The 13,981-nt window shown below is 44.0% G+C and overlaps 1 protein-coding gene across 6 annotated transcripts in view; it reads left to right on the top strand.

The window, feature by feature from the left end:
- DISP1 (dispatched RND transporter family member 1) overlaps positions 1-13,981 on the top strand; it is a 174,715-nt gene that overhangs the window by 101,921 nt on the left and 58,813 nt on the right. The window contains exon 3 of one of the 6 annotated variants that reach the window (XM_059146644.1): positions 3,277-3,338. The exons of the other annotated variants lie outside the window; for them this stretch is intronic. The gene's annotated coding sequence lies outside the window, so the exon portion shown is untranslated. The remainder of the gene's footprint in view (positions 1-3,276; positions 3,339-13,981) is intronic. 6 annotated transcript variants of the gene reach the window in all.

The raw sequence follows: 13,981 nt of genomic DNA, 5'->3' as shown, positions 1-13,981 counted from the left end.
CAGAGGAAGAGAGGGAATCCCAAGCAGACTCCACACCAAGTACAAAGCCCAATGCAGGGCTCAATTCCAGAATCACAAGATCACAACCCTGAGATCAGGACACCAACTTCAAGACCTCAGCCAAAACCAAGTGTCAAACATTTAACTGCTTGCGCCATCCAGGTGTTCCGGGATTGAGAATGATGTTGGCTAAATGGATTTGAGCCGATTCATGTAAATTTCAGTTTCAGATCCGAAAAACATTTTTCTTAGGATCATGTCATCAATAATACATTAAATGTAGAGAATACCCATTAGCTCGCTGGTGTTTTTAGAATTAGAACTATTTCAAGCTTGTTATGAGTAATATAGGAAATTGTCACATTCGTGTGGCTGGCGTGGACATGGCTATTTTTTTAAGATTTTATTTATTTATTTGAGAGAGAATGAGAGTGAGAGAGAGAGCATGGGAGGAGAGAGAGTCAGAGGAAGAAGCAGACTCCCCACTGAGCAGGCAGCCCGAAGCGGGACTTGATCCCAGAATTCTAGGATCATGACCTGAGCCGAAGGCAGTGGCTTAACCAATTGAGCCACCCGGGTTCCCCAGACATGGCTATTTTTAATCAAAGCAAATAAAACATATATGCCACAATGACTATTGATGCTGTGCTATGCTGACTCAAGACTCCATCAACATTGGGTTGTGTGCACTTACCTGTTGTGTATTAGGCACCACGCTGGGTGCCAGGAGAGTCCTGGTCAGTGAGGCTCCCGCTCCGTAGGCCTGATGTTCCACACCATCCTCCACATGCTGATGACAGAACAGAAGAGAGAAAATGGAAGTGACAACAGCCAACCCAAAGATCAAGATGAACACCTCAAAGATCAGAATGTGCTCAGAGATAAGAAGTTGTGATCGGACTGGAACTTGGAACGGTGAGCCAACCAGTCTCCTGGCCAGAGTGGGAAGGTGCACGAGGGCTCCTTGGCTATTGGGACAGGGGCAGTGGAGCCAGGCTCCTTGCTTGTAGGAAGGAGTGGAAGCGAGAACCCTTCTTCCCCCACCTGATTTCCATCACCATTGTGACTAGACACAAAAAGTCACTAGCTCTGCCATGTGTTGGGGCCGTAGTGTTGTTAGAAGCTGTGAAGCAAGGAAAGAAAGTGGGATAAAAACATGGTTTGTCCAGAAACGAAGGCAGATTGTCTGCTGGTTCTGTTCTATTCCTGATATCACCATAGAACTGAAGCTCTAAAATGCTAATATCCACGCTCTCTTAGAGTATGTACGTGAACACAGGCTGGGAGAAGAACTAAGTGCAGGCAGCTATGAAGACAGTTGTCAGGAGAACAAGGTCGAAACAAAACAAAAATGACCTCTCTTTCAAAAATGATCCTGCAAACCTCAGTGAGAAAGCATCTGTTAAGGAAGACAGAGCAAAACCTGGGACATTGAATCCACTCTTGGAACTTTCTCACAAAGATTATAGATGAGTGTGTCTGGGATGCTCAGGAAGAAGGGCTAGGCAACCAACTCCAAGTCTTCCAGAATCAATGAAGGTCAAGAAGCAGCAGATCAGAAGGATGCCAGGGACCAAACAGCAAATAAAGGCAATTCACATGAACTATCTTAGACATAGAATTGTACAACGGAGAGAGGAAAGGTTTCCCTTAATAGACTTGTCCTTGGCAGCTGAGATGCCAGAAGACAGGGAAGTTATAATCCAGCAGGGCTAAGAAAAAAGGACAGTGTGTGTAGAATCTTGTATCTTCCTAAACTGTTGTTTCAGGAGGAGAACAAAATTAAGAAAATTTAAAATATATAAAATAAGAGTATTTACCATTCACATAACCTCCCAGAGGAAATACCAAAAAAATAGAATCAACAGGAAGAGAATTATCCCAGAGGGAGCACGTGGGTGAGATTGGGTAGTAGTACAGGAGGGGGAGACTATGTCAGAGGAGTGGGAGTCAGGTGTGAACCTGATGTGCTAATAAACAGCTTTAATTCACTTACTCCAACTACAAAAATAGAAGCCCTTATGACCCCGCAAATATCCAGTACAGGCACAGAAACTAGCTGTTTGATTGTTAGGCAATCAAAGGAAAGAAGGATTTCCCTGAGCCCATAGTCGAAAAGGAGAAAAGGAGGTTTTCGCTGTAACCTTGAGGAAACAGCATTCAGCTTTGCAGCTCTCACAGGAGCCAGCATCATGAGCACAGTGCACATAGGTAATGAGGTTCAGAACTCAACGCTGAGGGCAGTTTGTCCCAACGTGAGGATTTATGTAAGAAAGTAGTGGATTTTTTTGGAGCCCTTCTCAGGGGCATGGGAGTGTCTCTGTATCAAGAGAAACGGGTTAATCTCCTTGTATTACTTTAACTTATGGTTCAAACCCATTTTTCCTTTGTCCCTCCAGTGATCCTCAGACTGAATAAAGGCTGCTCAGGGATTGGTATAAATTAAGGGTGTCCCAGCAGCAGCGAGTATCTGCTCCCATTGGAAGCCTGTCGCTATTTCTCCCTGAATTGTCCAGAAGATAACATATCTGCCACAGGGGCACCTGGGTGGCTCAGTGGGTTGAGCCCCTGCCTTCAGCTCAGGTCATGATCCCAGGGTCCTGGGATCGAGCCCCGTGTCGGGCTCTCTGCTTGGCAGGGAGCCTGCTTCCCCCTCTCTCTGCCTGCTTTTTTGCCTGCTTGTGATCTCTCTCTCCCTCTGTCAAATAAATAAATAAAATATTTAAAAACAACAACAACAACAACAACAACAACAACAAAAAAACATATCTGCCACAAAGGAACTGATAGCTCACATTTACTTTGCTCTATGGTAACACTGGGGAGACCATCTGGTGGCTCTCTCCTGCAGGGGGAGGAGACAGATCCTGAGGGACTGAGGTGGCCATTCCAGATGCAGGAGGTATTGGGGGCAGGTGCTGTGGCGTTCTGAGGACCCTGCTGCGTCTCTCCACTCGGGACCCGTGCAATTCCCTGTGTTTCACAGGCTCTTAGTCACACGCCTTAACCACGGCCGTGGGATCCAGGGTTATAATGGCTGTTAGGGATCATAAGAAGAGAATGAAGCTGAAATCTCAGGGAGAACCACAGTGCACGGGAACTCTAATTCCCAGCCCTATGGTGACTCTTGGGGGACACGGTTTGCTCCAGTTGTGTTCCTGCTGCCAGTAAATTGGTGTAGGAACCAAGAGGACCTCTCTTTGATGACAGCATAAAACCCCCAAATTCCCCGCTGCCTTCCTAGATTCAGTGATATATTTCGTCCTCTCCCTTCAGCTCCCTGTGTTCTCCTCAGATGGCCCGAGTTCTGCCTTGCTGCCCTTCTTCCCTGTTATTTGGTGAGTATGTCTTAAACTCACCACCTCAACTCTGTGGTCATTGTCCACTTCCCATATACCTGCACTATTTTGGTGGGGGGGAATTTGACCCCTATATTAACCAAGCTGTTCTTTCTACCCTTTTTCTCTGGGCTCATTAGACAGCAGCAGAATAAAAGCCATGAGCACTATATTCATAAGCTCTGGTAAACTTTTGTTGAACTTGTTTGGTTATTTGAGGTTTCACTAAAGAATGTGAACTAGAAAAATGGCCAAGTGATAGGGAAGCACTTTCATGTCTGAGTATTGGTGCCTATGCGGGAATGGGGGCGAGAGGAAGGCCCAGCTGCCAGAGGCAGCCACGTGATCTCAGACCACAAGACATTTGCAGGACTCTCAGCCTGTAGGAGTATATGTTAATAGCAGGAATGCTGAAAATAAAACAACAAACAAACCTATACTTAAAAAAAAAAAATTGAGCCATACTTTAAAGTGGTAGAATAAAGTAGAAAGTGGTGATTGGAACTTAGCATGGTAAAGATTTATTTCGAAGTTGTAAAGTATTGCCCCACCGTCTCCTAAAGACTTACCTCAAACATGGTCAGAAATGAAATATAAAATTAAAACAGTCATTTAATAAAATATCAAAGAATTATGCCAAGAAATTAATGACTTAAGTTTATTTTCATGAATAAAATAATTAGCTTTCATTTATCAAACTATTAGCTTGTAGGTATCAATTTAGAGTACAGGTGTTAATCATTAAGACCCACATTATCCAGTCTGAGTTCCAAGTTCAAGGGCTTATTTGAAAAGAAAGTTGATTCACAAAATATTAAAATAACTTGAACTATATTTTTTTCTTTACTCATAAATGCTTTATTCCCCACTTTTCCTCTGCTTTTATTATTTAACCTTTCATATTAAAGAAGAAGTCTCAAGATATTAACATTAAACATTCAGTGAAAGAGCAGATGAAACATGAAATCACAATGTTATTAGCATCTGTCTTTTGGATAACTTATAAAATTTGAGATTCATACCTCCTGTTCCTGTATAATTGGTCTCCTCCAGAGCCAAGTGGGGAGAACTTGTTTTATTCCCATATTCGTACTTGAAAGTAGGAGTACTTGATTTTTTAAGAAATGCTCTGCACAGAGCCTGGGTGAGGTCTGCTGTGTAAGTGATGCTCTTGGTTCCTCCGGCCCAGGTGTATGTAGACTTACTATGATGCCCGAGATCTAGTGAAAATTTTCAGGCTATCAAGAAACCACTTGTCCCTCTATTTGAAGTCAGTCTTGATCAAAGACGCCAGGATTTAGGTTTTCAGAAGGAACTTCTTAGAAATAAAAGCTCTTTTAGGGAGACTGTGCAAATGCACAGTTGAGCTTTTCAGACAGAGCAACAGAATCCAGAAGTGAAAGTGTATTACTATACACAAACTTAGTTGCCTTTTGAAAGGTATTATACCGGGATGCCTGGGTGGCTCAGTTGGTTAAGCGGCTGCCTTCGGCTCAGGTCATGATCCCAGCACCCTGGGATCGAGTCCCACATCAGGCTCCTTGCTCAGCAGGGAGCCTGCTTCTCCCTCTGCCTCTAGACTGCCGCTCTGTCTGCCTGTGCTTGCGCTCTAACAAATAAAATCTTAAGAAAAAAAAAGAAAGAAAGAAACTAAACAGGTTTCTTTTAGAAAAAAAAAAAGAAAGAAAGAAAGGTATTATACCAATGGAATATTAGTTTTATGCTTTGAAGTTGGGGTCAGAAATTTTTTTTTTCTTGTGACCCCGTGTGTTTTGTGCTTTTTTATTAATTAAGATTCAGGTTTCTTTGGACCAGCTTGAGGGGCTTTGCTGTAGAACCGAGACGTGAGCACCAGGACTTTCTCCTTCAGTTTTCTCACCCCTGCTTCTTCCTTGCTCCCTTGAGAAGGATACACAGTTACTTGTTGCTGTGAGAATAAGCTCTGTAAATACTACCCCCTTCATAAGAGATAATGCTGAGAGATCTTGTAAAATTTAGTCTGACAAAAATGTGAGGAACTTAATGTCATAGGAGCAAAGACTGAGCATCTGATTTTTTAAAATTTTATTTTTAAGTAATCTGTACATCCAACATTGGGCTCGAACTTATGACCCCTGGATCTAGGGTCACACGCTCCAGTGACTGAATCAGCCAGATGCCCCAAGACTGAGCATCTTTCATGTCCTCCTAGCTTCAGAGAATCTGAGCTCAGCCGCAGTTATCCTGGGCAGTTTTTCTAGCCATTGTTCCAAATATAATCAGAGATTAGGAAAAGCAGTCATTCCTAAGAGTTAGGCTTCTTTGATCTAAGTAAGAAATACATTTTAGCTTTAGAGATCATTTTAGAGATTTGTGACAGTCCCACTTGTTTCTATATAGGGGTTCTAAACTTGATCCTTGGCGCTGGATTTGATTCCTTGCAAAGCCAGCAGGGTGTGGATGCCTGTTACTAAGGCATTCCACTGGCAGAAGAAGGAATAAGTGCCAAGTTGCTTAATATCCCATAGGGATGGCGCGGGGGAATGTACAGTGTTTCCTTTCTGTGGCTCAGGGTGATGTTGTACTGCTGTATGAGGGAATTAATAGGTTATTAAGTTGAGGTTATTAAATAAGGGTCATACTTAGGCCTTCCTGGAGATATCCAGGGAGGCCAAGACTGTTCGGTGACCAGACACAGTAGATGCCTTAACTCAGGAATGAAGCAAATGACTCACTGGTTCCATTTCTCCAGGTTCCACCCTCCCACCCCATTTTTGTTTGTTTGTTTGTTTTTCTTTTCATCTTTCATTGTCCTGTGACAGGTCTTTGCAAATCTAAGTACTGGATATTACTAATGATATTGAGATGACTACCTCTTGTCTGTTTCTGTTGAAGGCAGAGGTCATGGTGGTGGTAAGCTATTGTTAGCATAACTCAAAACCCTGATACAATGGCCTGCTTTATAAGTATGTCCCTTATGAAGTGAGCCCCTGCCCGGCTTCTCTGGTGGCTCTGAGCAGATGCATGGGCTTGAGGATGTGGCCAGTGGCTGCTGTTAGTTTAGCCTCCCCCTCCCCCAGACATAGCATCCTGGGTCTTCTGTGGATGCCAGCATGTAGCAGCACATGTCATGTGGCACATGTGTGATAGCCTGGGATGGGCATCGGGACACCTGGCTTGCTGTGACCACATGTCCCAGCTGCCAAGCTGGAGCTCTTACTGGTCAGTACCTATGAGGTCCATCCTGGCTAACAACCCGGAAGTCCCCCTGCCAAGGACAGTCATAGGCAGCTAGAGAGGCTTAAGCGCCTTCACCTTTGGGGTTTGTAGCGAATGTGCCAAAGATGGTTTGTTCTCGATGAGCCTTATTGTGGACTCATTGTGGAGCATGCCAGCTATGATGGGTTCTGTCCCCAGGCTTTGAGGTGGTATTTGCTGAGCTCAGTGACACGCTGCATTTAACATGTCAAGAAGCCCTTGTACCTTCCATGACCTAATCTTAGTTTCTGATGTACCCTGTTTCTAAATGTGTTCTTCCAACTAGGCCTCTGCTTTGAGTCTAGCAACACTGCCACGCTCTGATACATCAAAAGATTTCAAGGAAGCCAAAGTAGTCTAGAGTGTATCTCACTGTCTTGGGTTCTGATACGAGTACATACCCTTCTCCTTTCTTTGTTATCACCTCCTTTCTTATCTCATTAGGGGCATCTCACAGAGCTTTTTTCCATATAAACTTTCTCTGAATCAGCCAGACGTGGCACCAGTTTCATAATTTTGGACTATTCTGAACTTCTGAATCACTTATGAGTGTATTTTCCATATAGGAAATGACTCCCACTGCATTTGTGAAATAGACTCCTAAATGCTGTTTTCTGCCTCAGAGTTTGAGTAGTTTAAGGTTCTTTGCCTGCCAAAAATAATATTACCACACATTACAGAAAGGATAAATAAATGGGACCAGGAATCTCATTTACCTTCTCCTGTATGATTTCCTCTTATGTCCAAGAATGCAGCGTGTTATAGTGTCACTTAATGGGAGCCCTCGGCAGCGGCGACAGGTGTCTGTATGTGAGTGACACAGCTATTTTCCTACCAAGTCTGACTTTTGGAAAATGAACTTGCCTGTATTTTTATTTCATGACATACAAAAAGTAAGTGTAACTTTCTCCATAAATATTAGAAGTCTGGCTTATAATCAAGTATTTCAATTTATTGGTCGTAATCCTGCTCTTAATCTACACATACCACATTCATTTAGATTTATTTAGATTTATTTGGTAGCAGTGCAGCTGAAATCCTTAAAATATATTCCAGTTAGATTCAGAGTTAAGACAGTGGTCTTCATTTGAGGAGTATATGTCATACCAGGAGCATCAACTGTGAAAATAAAGTATCTTCCTTTGAAATCTTATATTGCAAACCAAAAATATTTTGGAAGCTCTCCAGAGCCCATGGGTGCATTATGCTTTGCCTTTAAATCATCATGCATGACAAGATTATATTCTTAGCTGATCTACAGTCTAGTTATTTTGTTATGACTGATATGTTCCAGCTTGTTTTTGATGTGAAACTATCAACTCTGGGCTTCCTCCCTTCCTCTAAAACATAACACATTCCGTATGCCTTCAGTGGGATGAGGTGTTCCTGCTGCTAAGTCCGCTGCTCACGCAAAGTCAGAATGTTTACCAGAATTCTTGAAACCCAAACCAAACTAACTGACTGAGTTGGTTTTCACATTTAAAAAGGTTTCTTTAGGGACGCCTGGGTGGCTCAGTTGGTTAAGCGGCTGCCTTCGGCTCAGGTCATGATCCCAGCGTCCTGGGATCGAGTCCCACATCAGGCTCCTTGCTTGGTGGGGAGCCTGCTTCTCCCTCTGCCTGCCACTCTGTCTGCCTGTGCTTTCTCTCGCTTCTCTCTCTATGACAAATAAATAAATAAAATCTTTAAAAAAAAAAAAAAAAAAAAGGTTTCTTTACTCTTGATTAGGCCAAGGAGGGCTCAAATTTTCGTCCATTTTAGTATTGCGTGTTCAGATTTTTTTCTCCATAGGAAAATAGAAAACTACCTTTTCTCTGAAAAGTCACTAAGAACCTTATTGCGTTGTGCTTTAAAATATGTGTGCCCACTTCTGATCTTCAGGAAAATTTCTAGAAGTTTATAGATTAATGAGTAAATTTCATTTGTGATGACTAAAATGCTTTCTGGATTATTGATAAAATGTGCAGAGTTTCCTGGTGTTGAATCAAATCAAGCAAAGGATGTAATGAATAAAAACGAAGACTTCCCAGATCTCCTTGTTTCCAGGACACTTATCATTCATGCCAGCAAAGACCAACTGGCAGTTAGAAAGAAAGTTAAATTATGGCTCACTGTGAAAGAAAGCTTTTATTTGTGTTCATTGTTTAATAATATTTATGCCAGTGCCAAGGAAAACCCTACCTTAGAAACAAAATAAAAATAAGCTTTAAAACTTCCCAAGAATAAGCTTGCGTATTTGCTGCTGGAGTGACCTCCACTGGTTTGGATAAAAGCATGTAAAGCCAATCATGATATTTCTTATGATTCAACAGCAATTTACTCCAAATTTATAAGCCAACAATAGTTAAACATATTGTAGTCATACTTAAAATATATTGAATCTTGGCTGTTTCTTTCCCATAATCACAATGGAAGTGGTCCTTGGCGCTCATAGAAATCAGCTGGAAAAAAAAAAGATTTTGTATACTGAGTTTTATTTTGCATTTCAAAACCACATTTATTCTGTTTAACAAAGTATTGTAATAACATACCGAAGTTAAGAGTACAATGGTAGCAAATTGTAAAACATCTTTCTATCCAATAAATAATTGTCAGGTACTTGTCACATGATAGATCTTCCTGAGGGGTATAAAAATGATGGTGTTAGATTTTGTGGGGTTAAGTGTAGATGAAGGGGGTGAAAGAGGTATAAAAATGAGCAAGATACAGGCTCATGGGTGGTTCAGTTGGTTAAGTGTCCGACCCCTGGTTTCAGCTCAGGTCAGGATATCAGGGTTGTGGGATCGAGCCCACGTGGGGCTTTGCATTTGGTGTGGAGTCTGCTTGTCCCTCTCCCTCTGCTCCTCCTCTCTTTCTCTATGGAATAAATACAATCCTTTTTTAAAATGACCATGATAAAGAACTAAGGTGTACATGCCATAAAAGAGATTCAGGGAGAAGGACTGGAGGACTCCCAGCTGGGTGGCCTGGGAAGTCTTTGTGGCAGGACATTACCCGTCCTGTGTTGTGAAGAATGGATAAGATTTGGCCACAGGAAGGGTGAGCAGAGACCACCGTTGGTGAGGGAGAGTGATTAGCGCCGCAACGCCGTGTGTATGCGTGTGTGTGTGTGTAGCCCATTCTGTTTGGCAAGAGCACTGCATGAGAAGGGCCATAACCAAAGGGTCTCATGTGCTGGCCAGGGACTTGAAACTTGACCTTGCACTCCTGGAGCAGTGGCTTGTGTTTCCTGGACTGGGCATAGTGTACCCAAATTTGCCTGTTCCAATGGAGACTCTGGAACCTCTTGGTTGCCTGAATGAGGGAGAGTACAGCTGCAGCAGCAGTTTGAGGGCAGACTGGGCAGTCTGGGAAGCCGAGGAGGGGCGTGCCTGCCAGCGGCTCCAGCAGGGAGGACAGTAGAGTGCAGCGCCCGCAGGCAGCCAGGAGGGGGTCAGGATGCCACACAGGCAGGCGTTCAGTAAATATGTATTTCAGTTAGAGTTCAGGCTTCAGTGAGTGAGAGGATAAATAAACACAGGAACATCAAGAGGCTGTCTGAGGATGACGTGGTAATTATACAGTAGTCCATCTGTCCATACCCTGTCTCCACCCCCCGCCTCAGCTTTTCTGGGTTTGGCTTTCCATGGGTTCAGTTCCCCGCGGTCAGCCACAGTCTGGAGGCAGATGACCCTCCTGCTGATGTGTGACCTGAGGCTCAGGGGCAGCCAGTGCCGTGTTGCATGCCTGTGCCCTTCATCCCATATGTCATCTCCATCACAGGAAGACGATGTTCAGAGGGAGAAGCCACGTTCACGCGCTGTTATTACCGTGTTGTGTTGTGACGGCTATGTTTTATCCTGAGTTACTGTCATTCATCCCACCTGCACCTCGTTTATACAGGAAGCTCCATCCTGAGCGTGTCTGTGTGGGAACAGTCACGCAGGGGCCCATCCTGTCTGCCGTTCCACATGCCCATGGGGGTCTTGCACACGTCCCCATGGATTGGGGGGATGACGGTATTTTTCGATTACTGAGTTTGAGCTGCTTCCACAGCTCTTGAAATGTCCTGAGATAGCAAGAGCTGCAGAAATGGAACTTAGAAAAGAAGTTCAGGGACTTCTGGGGGGCTCAGTTGGGTAAGCATCTGTCTGCCTTCAGCTCAGGTCATGATCTTAGGGTCCAAGGATCGAGTCCCCACATCAGGCTTCCTGCTCAGCAGGGAGCCTCCTTCTCCCTCTGCCTGCAGCTCTGCCCCTGGACATGCTCTCTCCCTCAAATAAATAAAGTCTTTATTTAAAAAAGAAAAGGCAGGGGAAGAAGTTGAATGTGATAACACAGGCAGGAGACAGCTGACAAGAGTCTGGGGTGTCACTAAGATTTAGAATAAGAGAATTACAAGCATCCTCCAGGAAAAGGGAATTGAGGTCCTGCATGCAGAGGACGTGAGAACAGCAGAGACTGAGCAAGGAGAAGAGAGTCTTGCCAGAGGCATTATGAGATGAAGAAATTTAATAAAAAGAAAGTGAGTATTGAGAAAGGACTGTCGCTTTTCATTTCTGAAGGAAGGGTTTGGTCAGATGGTGGGTAGGACTAAGAAGGGGTGAGAGGGACTGTCTGACAAGAAGAGAACGCTGGACCTGCTAAAATTCCAGTTTCGTGGCATTTTAATTTAAGTGTAAATTGTCACATGTTGTTTGTGGCTCCCTTACTGGATGGCAGAGATATAGGGGGTAAGTAGTTAATTTCAGAAAGTGGACCAGACGTGGAGAAGGACTGCCTGAAAAAGTTTAAGGGAGAGATGATAACATTTGAAGGAACCCATGGCCAAATAGTCTCATTCTTTTCCATGAAAGATGTAGCACTGTTTGTGGAGAGGGCAAAGGGAGGGAGCATGGGAAAGATTTTTAGCTGGCCCTGTGGGATTTCAGAGAAGAAGGGTGGGTGGTGAGTCTCAGCTGCATAGGCAGCCTGCTGAGAGGTGAGAGCCTGCTCCAGGGAAGGTCTCTGCTTCCCTGTCTGGTGGCTTTTCAGTAGTGTTGACAAACCTGGGAGAAAACCAGAGGAGCAGGAGATGCAGTGGAGGGGATGCCGCCAAAAGGCCTGTGTGAGGCGGGTAGTGAAGTGAGTGTGTGCCAACCCCAGACTGCAGGGAGGAGCTGGGAGGAGGGTGCGGCGAGGGCCAGTGGCTGGAGCATGTGGCCAGGATGAGGAGCAGATCTTGGGTTGTCAGACTGGAAGGTGCATGGTCACAAAGCGTGCGTCTGTCAGAGTTGATTTCGGTTGCAGGCTGTTCAACACGAAATGGGATTTTAAAGGAAGATGTTAACATGAAGGAATCCAAGTGTCTAGTGAGAGGAGTCTACAAGGTGGATGTCTTGGTTTTGCTCCAAACTCACTACCTCGGCTTCGAATGTGTAGATGTGAAGAGTAAACTTGGGACTCCTTTTATGCGTTTGCACTAATGCCCAGAATCATAAAAACTCAGAGCTGGGAGGGATCCGGAGGCCATCTTGTGCAATGTGTGGCTTCTGTAGACTGGGGGGTGTGATATTAGAAGGTCACTGGGCTGGCTGGGGGCACTGACCCCCAGTTGTGGCCAGGACAGGGCAGCCACATGCTCTGAACTCTAGTCCTCAGTGTCCCCAACAATGTGCAGAGACATTAAAGTATGATGTGGAGTATTACCTCCAGAACGTTCCTATGATCCCCTTCTCTGGACGTGTCCTTTAGGAGGACCATGCTGACCCACTGCTTCACTGCATCATACGTGCTGTGTGGCATACAAGGACATTATCGGATGGGAGCGTTAGTAAATACAGCAAAACCTGGAGCGACATTTTGGACTGTGTTCCAGTGTGAAAGAGTTTGTCAGTCAGCAGACCCGTCTACCCTTCTCCGAGGGCCCCATGCTTTCCCCCCCTGCCGGCTCCTGTCTCTGTCCTATCTCCCACCCAACATCTGTCTAGTCCTGGAGGGAGAAAGATCCCTTGATAATGGGACCTCAGAGAAAACAATATTGTTTTCAGAGAACAGGAGAACTTTTTAAATTTACTAGCACTTCACTTTTTACTCTTAATAGTATATTGAGAAACATACAGAAGCCCTTGGAAGTAATCCTGATGGTTAGTTGTGAAATAGTAATGTAGTGCATGTGACCATGCCAGAGGGGTACTTTAAATGGTCTGCTTCAACATGGACCCAGCATCTTTAAGTAAAGTAATTAAAATACACCAATCAGTGACTTGGTTAATAATATAAATAAGACTTTGCAGGTTTATGAGTTGAAGAGTTTGGGTCTTTGGTTTCTGTAGCACCGTAACTAATTTAAGGGGTTTCTTGAGGTAATGTATGGATCAACAACTCTAGAACCTTTGTTTGCATCTCTTGCAACAACAAGCACGATGCTATGGGATTAGCTGCTTTAATAAACTGAGCCAAAGTCCTCTTCAGACCATCAAAGAATGCTAAAATACCTTCACGTTCATTGTAGTTCTTCCCCCTTTTTTGGAGATTTTTTGGTCTTAAACAACATTTGGCATCCATATGACATGGAATTCAAACACCCTGTGGTTTCAGAGACTGAATGTTTTAATGTATTTACTTGAGTAAATGCTTCTCTTCTTCCATCTTTGTCTTTTTCCCCAGGATTGTTTCTTCTATGTATAAATTCAGAGGATATAGGAGAAAGGTTACCTTCCTACCCTGGAGGAGCTCATACAATGTCTTTATTTTTTCGATGTTTGCAATTATGTTATTTTTAGTTGAAGTGTAATTGACATGCAGTATTGTATTACTTTGGGGCGTAAAACAGGGACGTTCATATGCTGGTTCTCAGATTGTGGACTCAGATCAGCAGGGTCTGCATTACCTAATCAGACAGAATGTGGGCTCAGATCAGCAGGGTCTGCATTACCTGATCAGAGCCCTGGGAGGTTGGGATGCAGCAGTCTACCTTCTCCTAGCCTTCCTGGACGTTCGGACACACACTCAAGTTGGAGGGCCTCTGAGCTAAAGGCTGGAACTTTATACTTATTTTCTTTGTTGTTGAGATAAAATCGTATTCCAGAAATTCACAGGGTCATGCACCATCACCTCTGTTGAATTCCAGAACATTTTTATCACCCAAAAAGAACTTGCCTCCCCCATAGCAGTTACTCCCTGAGTCCCAACCCACTCCCACCCCAGCCCCTGGCAACCACTCACCTGCTTTCTGTCTCTATGGATATGAATTTTCTAGATGTTTCCTATAAATGCAACCATGCAGTGTATGACCTTTCATGTCTGGGCTTTTACTTAACGTCCTGTTTCCCAGGTTTGTCTATGTTGTCACGTGTGCCCTTCATCCTTCTGGCTGAATAATGTCCCATCGTGTGTGTGTATAGCTTTTGTTTGTCCATGTGTCATTGACGCAAATTTGAGTTGCT

The sequence above is a fragment of the Mustela lutreola genome, chromosome 14, assembly GCF_030435805.1.
Source record: "Mustela lutreola isolate mMusLut2 chromosome 14, mMusLut2.pri, whole genome shotgun sequence".
Classification (NCBI taxonomy): Eukaryota; Metazoa; Chordata; class Mammalia; order Carnivora; family Mustelidae; genus Mustela; species Mustela lutreola.
This window is presented reverse-complemented; position numbering and strand designations above follow the sequence as displayed.